The 14,811-nt window shown below is 40.1% G+C and overlaps 1 pseudogene; it reads right to left on the bottom strand.

Annotated features, from left to right (window-relative positions):
* Positions 1 to 8,031: 8,031 nt before the first annotated feature.
* LOC129890952 (5S ribosomal RNA) lies at positions 8,032 to 8,151 on the bottom strand (annotated as a pseudogene).
* Between the last annotated feature and the right edge of the window lie 6,660 nt (positions 8,152 to 14,811).

Below are 14,811 nucleotides of genomic sequence, written 5' to 3' on the forward strand. Positions count from 1 at the left end.
ATAGTAGTATAACTTCTTGTGTACAGATTCCTTTCAAGTGATTCAATATGTTTTGGAAAGGTATTTCATAGGTATATAACTTTCATTTAGACATTAAAATCCATTTTTGCTTTTATATGCTCGAAAAGGGTGATGAAGTATACGGACTACTGTTGGTATTTTGGGCATATCGTTTTGTATAGAATTGATGTAAGGGTTATTAGAAACTGTATGCGACCATAAGACACATGTATATAACTTTCATGAAGGACATAAAACCTGTTTCCCTCAATTACCCCTTCGAAACGAAGCGATAATGCAAGATAGTAAGCTGTCCAATATTCATGTTTTGATAGTTTTGAGTGAGTTGTTTGGGGTTTGTATTGTGTAATGTTGGTGTGAATTGGTTGTATATATGTTACAGGTTGTTGTTTTTGGTTGGCTATAGTTATTAGGGATGTGATTGGAAATTTTGATAGGGCACATTATAGGGGAGGTGCTGCCCAATTTTCGATAACGCCTTAACTAATTAAAGGACTAGTCGAAGAAACAAATAAGGAAATAGATTCCATGAATACTAAGGTGCAACTGAAGGTACTGGAAAGTATGGAGTGGGTGATATTCTCATTACTTCCACGTTGAATAGGTTCAAAGGACAACGAGGCGAACGGGATAAAGAGTAACTCATAAAAGGTATGTAAAGCTTTCTCATGGCATGTTTTGGTATAAGTACGTACAACTATCTTTCTTTCCTTTTGGCGAGTCTTAGACTTAAGTGAATTGTATGTGGAATGTGGGGATAATTCCATTCCCAGAACTCAAGGTACGCCTCATAATCCCTAACTATAGTTAGGTGTTGACACCCCTACAAGAATTGAGCATTGTCTGTTAAGGCTTCTACGTGCTAAAGAGTAGTGTATGGGAATCTATCTTTCCTTTCTCTTGATATGTATTTGGTATGAAAATGAGATTATGATGCCATAATTATTCACCGAGCACTAGGATGGGCCGGGTACGATATATGTATACAATGACCACCTGAAGAAAAGTACAGACTATATAGAGTTTACTCTCTTTCTTTTCTGGCATGTCTTAGTTGTAAGTTAAATATGATGTGATCTCCAGAGTAACTCCATTCTTAACATCTCCTATTTACTTTTGAATATCGAACTCTGATAGTAGTTGAACTATTTCCCTAGAAACTTCTATATGTTAAAGAGGTACAAAATGTACAGGCTCCAAGTCTTAAAGACTGTATGAGACTAAGTATTTTGATTCCATAAATGAGTTTGCCCTATGTTCATACATGTCTAGGGTCCCCGAGATTACCTTTGAGGTAGCCCATAATTGAATTTAGAGGACACGAGATGACTACACCATTACTCGGGTCCTCAAATAAAAGCTTAACTATCTTATTTTGTCAAGTCTCTAATAATTATTTAAATTGCATAGAGTTACTCACTACTCTACTCGTGTATACTATAGCACTTCTTTCACCGAGTCCCGAGCTGGGAATAGTAATCGTGCATAATTCACTGCATTGTCCACCAGCCCCTCACTAGAGGATTGGGATACGTATGTATATATATGATGATATGTTGTAATAAGGTGGTGATGACACTAGGGCCATGATGGTTTTACAAAGGTGATTCACTGGACCCCCGAAAGGGACGGTTATATGATATGATTCGAACATGCATGTTTTTGTAATTCACAAAGTAAAGGTACATGTTTTTGATTTGATGTCTTATCCCCTGTTCCTCTATCTCAGATATGCTTCCACTTGTATTATATTATATTTTACATACTTAGTACATATATCGTACTGATCCACAGATACAGGTTTTGGAGTCCGTCAGCCTAGGATTCTGCTCAACTCAGCTAGAGGATGCTCTATTGTATCGGAGCCTAGTTTTTGATACTGACCATTGATGTATAAAATTGTTTTGTCTATTCAGGGGTACGGCAGGGGGCACTTTCCCACAACATATTGTCGTTAATATTTTTAGAGGTCTGTAGACATGTATATGTGGGTTGTGTATATCAGTCTGATTCAGCTGGGTCTACATGATATATGGTATATGTTATTATGTTATGGCAGCCTTGTCGGCTTGTATGCCCTTTCAGGTTACGACACAAATGAAAAGGGCTACAGGTTTATGAAAATGTTATCACCCAATGGGGCTCTATTACATGATATTATTTTATTTATAGTTCAACTTGACCACAGCTGATAGTTAGGTATACGGGGCTTTGAGATCGTGCTTTATATCCGAGTCATAGGAAAATTCCTTATACTAACCTTGGATCTTAACAGAAGGATGACACTAATAGAAGGAGGTAATTGACGACGTGGGAAGTTACGAAGCACGCAGGTAACTAAATTAAAGGCACGAAAGATACTATTGAGAAAAGTATTGACATGTGATTGAAATGTAAAGTCAAAAACTAAAGGGGAAGGTAGACAAGAAAATGCAACAGATGCAGTCTGAAGTTGGACATACTAGGTAAGTCCAGTATTTTTATATTATTATTGACATTGAAAGCCCTGTGTTGCTGTAATAGAGATTATATTGAAAGCCCTGTACGGCTGTGATATGATAAAAATATATATGTGTTGGCCCTGTAAGACATTGTTGGTATTTTCTACTAGCAGGGTTGGGGATAAGTAAGAAATATAGAGGAAACTCTGTCGAAATTTTCCCAGATGAAGAAAAGGGGATAAAACATAGCTTTATAACATGTTTTGGAAATTGATATCGAGTACCCATATTATGCTAAATTAAAACTGTAAGGGGTACTCTTCATGTCATAAATAAGGGACACTTTTTTTACTCGGGGACATTTATTATGGAGAAATAAAAGTCTGTCTGAGCAGTACAGTTCAGACCACAATATCTCCAGCCGTAATTGTGCTATAGGAAAAAAAAAAGCTCAGGTTGAAAGGTAAGATGCCCAGTAATTGAGCTTTGCTCATTTTGAGAGTACCAAGCCCCCAACTCCTAATTGTAAATTAGATAGTGTTACACCCCACACTTTTGAACCTTGAAACATGTCCCTAATCTTCTTGGAAGTAGCCATGAGACCCCTACTATCTACACACATTAAACAACTCGAAGGAAAGAAGAATGTGATACCTCATGCGAGGGAAGGTTGGAAATAGAGTCGTGAGAATTCAGAAAGAGTTGGAAGGTAAAAAGAATGAGTCGTAGGACTCGATTTACCTACGTAAGCTACTAAGTTAAAAGTCTTATATACTTGAGCTACTTAAGGATATATCAAGCTTACGTAGTACGGATTACATTGACTCTTAAAACAAGATGAGATTACGAACCCATGGGGGAAAGGAGAAGGCAACACGTGGTAGCAAAAGGAGGTGCCACATGGCAGCCTAGGGAAGTACCACGTGGAAGCAGGTGACCCACCTGCTTGGGGTCAAGTAGGAGACCCACCCACCCCACCAAGGACACGTGGCAGCCTCGGAGGCTAAGGGTGGATCCATGGCCCAATAAAGGCTTGACACGTGTCACCCTTAGGGGCTGACACATGTCACTTCCTAAGGGACCATATATATGTATGTTAATGACTCTTAATTCATTTGGAACTCAAAAATTTGTTACAGCCCACATCTTTGAACTCGGAAGGTTCCTTAAGTTACTTAGAAGCTAGTATGTGAGCAACTTAAGTTACGAACCTATTGAACAACTCTAAGAGGGGATAATGTGACACCTCATGGTAGGGAAGGTTGGAAATAGGGTCAAGAGAAGTCGAAAGGAGTCGGAGGCCAAGTAACGAGTCGTAGGACTCGACTTATCTACGTAAGCTACTAATTTGGAAGTCTTACATACGTGAGTTACTTGATTACATACCAAGCTTATGTAGCAAGGGTTTCATAGGCTCCTAAAGTGAGACGAGATTACAAACGAGACAACGAACCCTTAAGGGAGGGAAAATTTTTTGGACACGTGGCAGCTTAGGAAGGTGACACGTGGCAGCACCTCAAGGAGGCAGGTGACTTACCTGTTTGGGGTCAAGTAGGTGACCCACCTGCTTGGGGGAGGTGGACCCCACTGCTATATGGCAGCACCCCATTGGCCGCATGGTTGAGGTTGCCCAATAAGGGCCTGACACGTGTCACCCTTAGGTGCTGACACATGTCACCTCATATATATATGTGTGTATATGATTCTTAAGCTATTCATTATCCAAAAACATAAGCCAACATAGAAAAAAAATGTTAGAAAGAGAGATAGAGAGGCATCCATGGACGTTGAAGATTAAAGGTAAGTTTTTCAATATTCTTCTGTGAATTAATTACATACGGTGTACCTTAAGTACGTGGATACGTATATATGTATTTTAAGACGTTCATGGAACTAAAACTCTAGCTTTGCAATTGGAATTTGGAAGAGAAAACAAGAGAAAAGCGTGAAAGGGACAAGGGAGAGGGGCTATGGATTTGCCCCTTTTTGGGTAAGCTTCCGAGTTTCGTTCCGTGAATTAATTAATTATGGTATCTCAGGGTTATATGAAGATGTTTAATAACGAGAAAATCCAATTTGGGGCAGCGAGGACGTCGCACTACCAGCTCGCTCAAGTTCAGCGCGTTTGAAGAAGTTCCGAGTTTTGATTTGGCAGGTTTTGGCGAACTTCGGGTAAGGTAAGACTTCTCCTTTAAATTTAGAATGTATGGTGTTATTATAGGGTGTATTACACACCTTTTGGGATGCTGGAAGTTGTGTAAAAGTCGTAAAAAGTCCGACGTTTGGAATAAATTAAATTGAAGTCGCTATAGTGGAATTGTTATCGAAATAGAGTGTTGTTCTTGTGAGTTGCTGCTGCAGGGGTGTGGCTTGTGGTTGAAGGGCCTACATATGTTCTAATGTGGGTTAAGGTTCTGCTGGTCAAATCCACATGACCCCCCGCTGCGCATAATTAAAGGCGTGACAAAATAAAGGCTAGACGCCCTAGTATGATATCTTGTTTTTGAATAAGTCGTTTGGAGTTTATGTTGTATATTTTTGGTATAAATTGCTGCAGGTTGTTGTTGTTGGTTGGCTGTAGGTCTTAGGGACCTAATTGCAAATTTGGATAGGGCAAATTATGGGGAAGTGTTTCCCAATTATCGTTAACGCCTTAATAAACTAAAGAACTAGTCGAGGAAACGACTAAGGAAATAGATTCCATTAATATTAAGGCGTAACCTAAGATGCTGGAAAGTTAAGAGTAGTTGATATTCGTATTACTTTCATATTGAATAGGTTCAAAAGACGACGAGACGAGCAGGATAAAGGGTAACTCCCAAGAGGTATGCAAAGCTTTCTCTTGGCATGTGTTGGTATAAGTTCGTACAGCTATCTTTCTTTCCTTTTGGCAATGTTTAGCCTTAAGTGAATTGTATATGAAGTGCGGGGATAATTTCATTCCCAGAATTCCGAGTACGCCTCATAACCACTATGCACTATTCAGTATTAGAGTTCTTGTGAAGATTAAGTATTGCCTAGTAGGGCTTCTATGTGTCAGAATGTAATGTATGGAAAGCTATCTCTCATTTTCATTGAGATGTATTTGATACGAAAATGAGGTTACAATGCCATAGTGGTTCACCGAACCCCGTAAAGAGCCGGGTACGAAATATGTATATGAAGATCACCTGAAGGAAAGTACAGACTATATAGAGCTTATTCTTTTTCTTTTTTGGGGCATGTCCTTGTCTTAGTTGTAAGTTGAATCTGATCTGAACTGCGAGGTAACTCCACTCTTAAGCATCTCTTAATTACTTCTGAATATTAAACTCCTATAGTAGTTAAACTACTTTCGCTGGAAACTTTTATACGTTAAAGAGGTAATAAATGTACTGGCTCTACATCCTAAGGACTATAAGGTAATAAGTGTTTCTGATTCTGTAAATGATTTGTCCCTATGTTAATACATGTCCAAGGCCTCTGAGATTACTTTTGAGACAACCCATAATGGCATTTAAGGGACACTCAAGATGACTACACCGTTACTCGGGTACTCAAATAGAAGCTTAACTTTCTTATTCTGTCGAGACTATGATAATGATTTAAATTGCATATAGTTACTCACTACTCTAGTCGTGTATATTGTAATACTTCTTTCCTTGAGTCCCGGGCCAGGATATGTTCTCGTGCACAGTTCACTGCAAAACTCCCCGAGTCCCTCATTAGAGGGCTGGGATACGCATGTATATATATAGGATGATGATGTGTTGTAATAAGTTGGTGATGGCGTCGGGCCTATGATGGTCCTATAGATGTGATTCACCGGACCCGTGAAAGGGCCGTCTATATTGTATAAATTGAGCATGCATGCTTTTATGATTCACAGAGTACAGGTACATGACTTCAATTTAATAATTTGTTCCCCTACTTCTCTATTTAGAATATACCTTTCCCGCCATATGTTGTCATTTATATGTTTAGAGGTCTGCAAATATGTATATGTGGGTTGTTTATGTCAGTTTGATTCAGCTGGGTCCACATGATAGATGATATATGTTATTATGTTATGGCAGCCTTGTCGGCTTGCGTACCCTGTCAGTGGGCCTCTGTGACCTGAAATTATCTTATTTACGATTTAATGTGACCTAAGCTAATAGATATGTGTACGTCGGGTCCAATTCGGACCCCAGTCGTGGCCCACGGGGTTGGGTCGTGACAGAAGTAGTATCAGAGCAGTTCGTCCTTTGATTGTCTACAGACCGTGTCTAGTAGAGTCTTGGTTATCGATGTGTTGCGCGCCACATCTATAAACAGGAAACTACAGGGCATTTAAGATGTTACCTTTCTTTGGTATCTAAGATCGTGCGATAGAGCTATGTCGTTAGGACAATCCCTCCTTAAGAAACTATTATGTGTACGGTAATGTCTCTAACAAACACACTGTTTCTAATGTATTTTCTCATGTATATGTACAGATCGGGGTGAAGGATGGAAAAACCAGCTCTAAATAGCGGAGGGGGTGTGAGAAAGGGCCCCAAGGGACTTTTGGGGTGGAGATCTCCGGAGATATTCTATTGAGACTGGCCCCTCAGAGGACCCCAGTTATTCGATCGAGAGTGACCCTTCAGAGGACTCTCAGTATACGAGTAAGGTTGATTCCCTGAGAGGCCCAACAACGATAGCCCCAAAATGTCTAATGATTCGGGAAGCTGTTCCGGAAGCCCCTCCAGTTGCTTTGATGACGGAGCACTATGTCAGGCCAGCTTCTACGGTGAGTTTTACTGTATACTCAAGCCCCTTATCTTGGACGTCGGTAAACCAGAGGTCGTCGGGTTATTCGTGTGTCGTGGACTCAAGTGAGGGAGATGATGAAGGACAGACAAGTAGATGGTACACAGATGAGGAGGAAGAGTATACTTCACCTCCTAGGTCACCGGGATGAACAAGGGACTAAATGAGCTATAGGCACAGGATAGGTGAAGTTTTGTTAGCTATATGGTGTAATTTTGACAGTGTTGTTTGGAGATAGTGTAGAAGGCCCCGTGTGGCTGTAATAGGTAATGTGATAAACACATGTATATATTGGCCCTGTGAGGCATTGTGGCGGTAATATGACATGAATATATATATATATATATATATATGTGTGTGTGTGTGTGTGTGTGTGTGTTGGCCCTGTGAGGCATTGTTGGTATTTTCTACGTGCAGGTTATGGGATAGTGCGAAGTGTAGAGGAGACTCTGCCAAAATTTTCCCCAAACAAGGAAAAGGGAATGGAACATAGATCTCTTTTTTTTAGATGTCTGAGAAATTGATACTAAGTACCCCTACCGTGTTTAACTAAAGTCGTAGAAGGTACCCTTTAGGTCGTTGATAAGGAGCACCCTTTTCACTTAAAGATTTTTATTTTGGAGGAACAAAAGCTTAATTAAGTAATAAAGTTCAGACTACAGTATCTCTGGCCGCAATTGTACTATAGGAATATCACCAAGGAAAGGACAAGGCAAAACATAAATACTCGCGAGACAACGCTAAGGTAAATCTTGGGCTAAAGTGAGTGCCAGCACATTATGGAAAGGATTACAACGAAACGCGACACGGAGACTTCCCGGGGAGGTCACCCATCCCAGTATTACTCTCACCCCAGTACGCTTAACTTCAAAATTCTGATGGAACTTAATGCGTTAGTGCTGGTGTGATCGCGCGAGATAGAGGAATTTGAACTAGCGACGGAGAGATGATATGAGATTATGTACTCAAAGTATTATAAGATACGTTAAGGCAATTGTAACAAGAGCTTAAGCAAAACAAGAAGGATTAGCTAATCGCTAACTGACGACGCACTTAAATGCCACAACTTTTCAACATAGAACTAGTTAGGGAGAGGAAAACTGCAGAATGACTATATAGGCCAGTGGGCGAGGGAATTTCGACACCACTTGGTAGCCAACTCTAAGGGCGAAAAAGCACAACCCAAAAAGTAAGGGTACCAGCTGATGTAATTTACGAATGATGGGAAGTAGTGCCCAAGGTCGGAAATTTCACAATATGACCAAGACTACAAGACTCACTTCGCACTCCAGCGCCAGATGAATATGGAGGGAATGTTACTTGTGGATTAATGATATTAGTCCCTGCCTCTTCGATCAAAGGTTACCTACTCCGCCGAGAAGGTGAAAATTGTAGAGTAAAAGAGTGGTAGGATCTTACGGAGTCCCCATAGCTATTATCTAACATGAAGGAGTCCAAGTTACAGTTAACCACCGAGAATCAGTCCGCGAAGAAATTGGGAAGACACATAAGTCTTCGTACACTACTTTACCCTCAAACCTAATGAACAGGCTAAAGCGTACTAGTTAAACGCTAGAAGATATGTCATGAGCTGGTGTTGTTAACTTTAAAGGTAGCTGGGATAATTATCGATCACTTATCAAGTTTCCTATAATAATAATTACTACTTTAGTATCCCAGTGGCCCCATACAAGACTGGTAGAGCAAGACGTGTAAGTCCCCTATTGGATGGGTCGATGTTAGGAAGACTAAGCTAAAAAGGCCCCGACATGATTAAGCAAACTAGTGACTAAAAGCCCAGAGTCGGCAGAAATGATATACAGATAATCGATGTCGACATACAGAGTTCAAGTTGATGATTGAATGTTCATAATAGGGTCACTTAGAAAATGAACTTGACCCAGAATATGTTAGCCTGTATCAAGTTACTCGTAAGGTGGGCAACGTGACTGGTAAGTTGAGCTTACCACCTAATTTGGAAACTATACGCCCAGTCCATCAGATAAGAATGCTTCACAAGGGTACTAATGAGTCACCAAGGGTATATTCCATAGATAAGGGCCAGGAGATGAAATCTCGTGAAGAAAAACCTATCGCCCTCTTAGATCGGCAAACTGGAATATTGTAGACTAAAGACGTGCCTTCGGTTAAGATATGGTGAAAAAACCAAAACCAGTAAGAGAATGACCGGGGAAACTAAAGAGAACATGAAACACAAGTATTCGCACCTGTAACCGATGTCTACAGGTAAGTCCAACTCTTGAGCACTCGTATGTTAATAATATAGATGGAAATGTATGTGCTAGCATAAAGGAAAAGAACCCCTCTATAATTTTTATAAAGTCTTAAAAGAAGTTGCATTTAACATTCGGGGACGAATGTTCTAAAGGGGGGAAGGATGTTACACCCCACATCTTTGAACTCGGAAGGTTTCTTAAGTTACTTAGAAGCTAGTATGTGATCCGCTTAAGTTACGACCCTATTGAACAACTCTAAGAGGGGAGAATGTGACACCTCATGGTAGGGAAGGTTGGAAATAGGGTCAAGAGAAGTCGAAAGGAGTCAGAGGTTAAGTAACGAGTCGTAGGACTCGACTTATCTACGGAAGCTACTAATTTGGAAGTCTTACATACATGATTTACTTGATTACGAAGCAAGGGTTTCATAGGCTCCAAAAGTGAGACGAGATTACGAATGAGACTACGAACCCACAAGAGAGGGAAAAAAATTTGGACATGTGGCAGCCTAGGAGGGTGACATATGGAAGCACCTCAAGGAGGCAGGTGACCCTCCTGCTTAGGGTCAAGTAGGTGACCCACATTCTTGGGGGAGGTGGACCCCACTGCCATGTGGCAGCACCCCATTGGCCGCATGCTTGAGGTGTCCCAATAAGGGCCTGACACATGTCACCCTTAGGGGATGACACGTGTCACCTCATATATATGTGTATATGATTCTTAAACTGTGCATTATCCAAAAACATCAGCCAACATAGAAAAAGAACGTTAGAAAGAGAGATAGAGAGGCAGCCATGGACGTTGGAGATTAAAGGTAAGTTTTTCAATTTTCTTTAGTGAATTAATTATATACGGTGTACCTTAAGTACGTGGATACGTATATATGTATTTTAATATGTTCATGGAACTAAAACTCCAGCTTTGCAATTGGAATTTGGAAGAGAAAACAAGAGAAAAGCGTGAAAGGGACATGGGACAAGGGAGAGGGGCTACGGATTTGACCCTTTTTGGGTAAGCTTCCGAGTTTCGTTCCTTGAATTAATTAATTATGTTATCTCGTGGTTATATGAAGATGTTTAATAACGAGAAAATCCAATTTGGGGCAGCGAGGACGTCGCACAACCAGCTCGCTCAAGTTCAGCGCGTTTGAAGAAGTTCCGAGTTGCGATTTGGCTAGTTTTGGCCAATTTCGGGTAAGGTAAGGATTCGTCTTTAAATTTGGAATTTATGGTGTTATTATAGGGTGTATTACACACCTTTTGGGCTTCTGGAAGTTGTGGAAAAGTTGTAAGAAGTCCGACGTTCAGAATAAACTAAATTGAAGTCGCTATAGTGGAATTGTTGTCGAAATAGAGTGTTGTTCTTGTGAGTTGCTGCTGCAGGGGTGTGGCTTGTGGTTGCAGGGCCTAGATATTTTCTAATGTGGGTTAGGGTGCTGCTGGTCGATGTCACATGACCCCCCCACTGCGTATAATTAAAGGCGTTATAAAATAAAGGCTAGACGCCCTAGTGTGATATCATATTTTTGAATAAGTCATTTGGAGTTTATGTTGTATATTGTTGGTATAAATTGCTGCAGGTTGTTTTTTTTGGTTTGATGTAGGTCTTAGGGACCTAATTCGAAATTTGGATAGGGAACATTATAGGGGAAGTGCTGCCCAATTTTCGTTAACGCCTTAACAAACTAAAGAACTAGTCGAGGAAACGACTAAGGAAATAGATTCCATTAATATTAAGGCATAACATAAGATGCTGGAAAGTTAAGAGTAGTTGATATTCGTATTACTTTCATATTGAATAGGTTCAAAAGACGACGAGACGAGCAGGATAAAGGTAACTCCAAAGAGGTATGTAAAGCTTTGTCTTGGCATGTTTTGGTATTAGTTCGTACAACTATCTTCCTTTCCTTTTGGCAATGTTTAGCCTTAAGTGAATTATATATGAAGTGCGGGGATAATTTCATTCCCAGAATTCTGAGTATGCCTCATAACCCCTATCCAATGTACAGTATTAGAGTTCCTGTGAAGATTAAGTATTGCCTAGTAGGGCTTCTATGTGTCAGAATGTAATATATGGGATGCTATCTCTCATTTTCATTAAGATGTATTTGATACGAAAATGAGGTTACAATGCCATAGTGGTTCACCGAGCCCCGTGAAGGGCCGGGTACAAAATATGTATATGAAGATCACCTGAAGGAAAGTACAGACTATATAGAGCTTATTCTCTTTCTTCTTTTGGGGCATGTCCTTATCTTAGTTGTAAGTTGAATCTGATCTGAACTCCGAGGTAACTCCACTCTTAAACATCTCTTAATTACTTCTGAATATTAAACTCCTATAGTAGTTGAACTACTTTCCCTGGAAACTTTTATACGTTAAAGAGGTAACAAATGTATAGGCTCTACATCCCAAGGACTATAAGGTAATAAGTGTTTCTGATTTAATAAATGATTTGGCCCTATGTTAGTACATGTCCAGGGCCTCCGAGATTACTTTTGAGACAACCCATAATGGCATTTAAGGGACACTCGAGATGACTACATCGTTACTCGGGTCCTCAAATAGAATCTTAACTTTCTTATTCTGTCGAGTCTCTGATAATGATTTAAATTGCATATAGTTACTCACTACTTTACTCGTGTATATTGTAACACTTCTTTCCCTGAGTCCCGGGCCAGGATATGTTCTCATGCACAGTTCACTGCAAAACTCCCCGAGTCCCTCACTAGAGGGCCGGGATACGCATGTATATATATATGATGATGATGTGTTGTAATAAGGCTGTGATGGCGTCAGGCCTATGATGGTCCTACAGATCTGATTCACCGGACCCCTGAAAGGGCCGGCTATATTATATAAATTGAGCATGCATGATTTTGTCATTCACAGAGTACAGGTACATGACTTCGATTTAATAATTTGTTCCCCTGCTTCTCTATTTCGAATATACCTCCAGTGTATTATGTTACATTTTACATACTTAGTACATATGTCGTACTGACCCCCTTTCCCGGGGGGGCTGCGTTCATGCCCGCAGGTACAGATACAGATTTTGGGAGTCCGTCCGCTTGGGATACCATGCAGCTCAGTTGGAAGAGGCTCCATTGTATCAGGGCCTAGTTTTTGATACTGTCCATGGATGTATAGAAATTATTTTATCCATTCATGGGTATGGCGGGGGCCCTGCCCTGCCATATGTTGTCATTTATATGTTTAGAGGTTTGCAGACATGTATATATGGGTTGTTTATGTTAGTTTGATTCAGCTGGGTCCATATGATAGATGATATATATTATTATGTTATGGCAGCCTTGTCGGCTTGCCTGCCCTATCATGTTGTGATACAAACGAAAAGGGCTACAAGTTTATGAAAATGTTATCGCCCAGTGGGGCTCTATGACCTGAAATTATCTTATTTACGATTTAATGTGACTTCAGCTAATAGATATGTGTACAGGGGGTCCAAGTCGGACCCCAATCGCCGTCCACAGGATTGGGTCATGACAAAATCAACCCAAAACATAGAGAGAAAAATGTGGAGAAGAAGAAGTGAAAGGGGCAACCATGGTTTCTAAGAAATCAAGGTAAGTTCTTCACTTTTCTTCCGTGAATTAATTATCCACGGTGTTCCATAAGTATGTGAATATGTATATATGTGTTTTATGATTTTCATGGAACCAAAACATCAGCTTTACAATTGGAAATTTGGAAGAAAAATAAAAGAAAAATGTTAAAGGGACAAGGAAGGAGGGCTACGGGTTTAGCCCTTTTGGGGTAAGCTTCCGGGTTTCGTTCCTTGAATTAATTATTTGAAGTGTCCCTGAGTTGTATATTGGTTTTTAATAACCTAAAAGTTCAATTTGGGGCAGCGAATAAGTAACACAAACAGCCCGCTCAATTTCAGCGCGTTTGGAGAAGTTCCATTGCTCTTTGATGGTTTTGGCCAAATTCAGGTAAGATGATGTTTGTCCTTTCAAATTTGAATTTATAGTATTGTTATGGAGTGTATTATACATCTTGTGTGTGTATGGAAAGGTTAAAATAGTATAGAAATGCTTGGCGTTGAAGACAATCCAAATTGTAGTCATTATGGTCGACTTGTCGTCAAAGTAAGGTGTTGTTCTTGTGAGTTGCTGCTGCAGGGGTGTGATGTGTTGTTGCAGGGACGAAATATGTTCTAATGTGGGTTAGGGTGCTTCTGTTTTAAGCCACATAACCCCCCGTTGCGTATAATTAAAGGCGTTACAAAATAAAGGCTCGACGCCCTATTGTGATATCGTATTTTTGAATAAGTCGTTTGGAGTTTATGTTGTATATTGTTGGTGTAAATTGCTGCAGGTTGTTGTTTTTGGTTGGCTGTAGGTCTTAGGGACCTAATTGGAAATTCGGATAGGGCTCATTATAGGGGAGGTGCTGCCCAATTTTCGACGACGCCTTAGTAAATAACAGAACTAGTCGGGGAAAAGGACTAAGGAAATAGATTCCATTAATACTAAGGTGTAACCTAGGGTGCTGAAAAGTTAAGAGGGGTTGATATTCATATTACTTTCATGTTGAATAGGTTCAAAAGATGGCGAGGCCAACAGGATAAGGATTAATTCAGACAAGGTAAGTGAAGCTTCTCTTGGTATGTTTTTGGTATAGGTATGTAAAGCCTATCTTTTTTCTTTTAGCATGTCTTAGATGTAAGCAGGATATGATAGGAGCTTTGGGGGTAATTCCATTCCCAGGTTCTGAATATGACTTCAGGACCCTCACTCACTTTTGAATGTTTAAACTTTAAAGTAGTATAATGCTATCTTCGAGTCTTCTATATGACTGTATAATAATTGATTCGACTAAGCTCTTATTTGTAAAAAAGAAAGGCTCTGAGATAACCAATGCTCGGACTACTATAAGATATTTCACATTGGTATACGTCTAAGATTTCTAAAAACTCCTTTTTACATAGTCCTTAGTGACAGTTAGAGAGTATAAGTCAGATACCTTCTACCCTGATCCCTAGGTGAGGGTTCACTTGATGACTTCATTGAGTCTCAGATAATGATTTAAATTTTGTTTTGTTTCTCACTACTCTAGTTGTGTATACTGTAACACTTCTTCTTCGAGTCCTGGGCCGGTCATCAGATTCATGCAATTCACAACTTTGTTCGCTTAGTCCCTCGCAAGAGGTCCGGCATCCGTATGTATATATATGATGTGTTGTAATAAGGTGATGATGGCCTGGGGCCTGATACGGATACTATGATGATGTGTTGTAATAAGGTGGTGATGGCACGGGGCCTGATACTGATACTACATATATGATTCACCGGACCACTGACGAGGCCGACTATA

Source organism: Solanum dulcamara, chromosome 5, assembly GCF_947179165.1.
Source record: "Solanum dulcamara chromosome 5, daSolDulc1.2, whole genome shotgun sequence".
In the NCBI taxonomy this organism is placed as follows: Eukaryota; Viridiplantae; Streptophyta; class Magnoliopsida; order Solanales; family Solanaceae; genus Solanum; species Solanum dulcamara.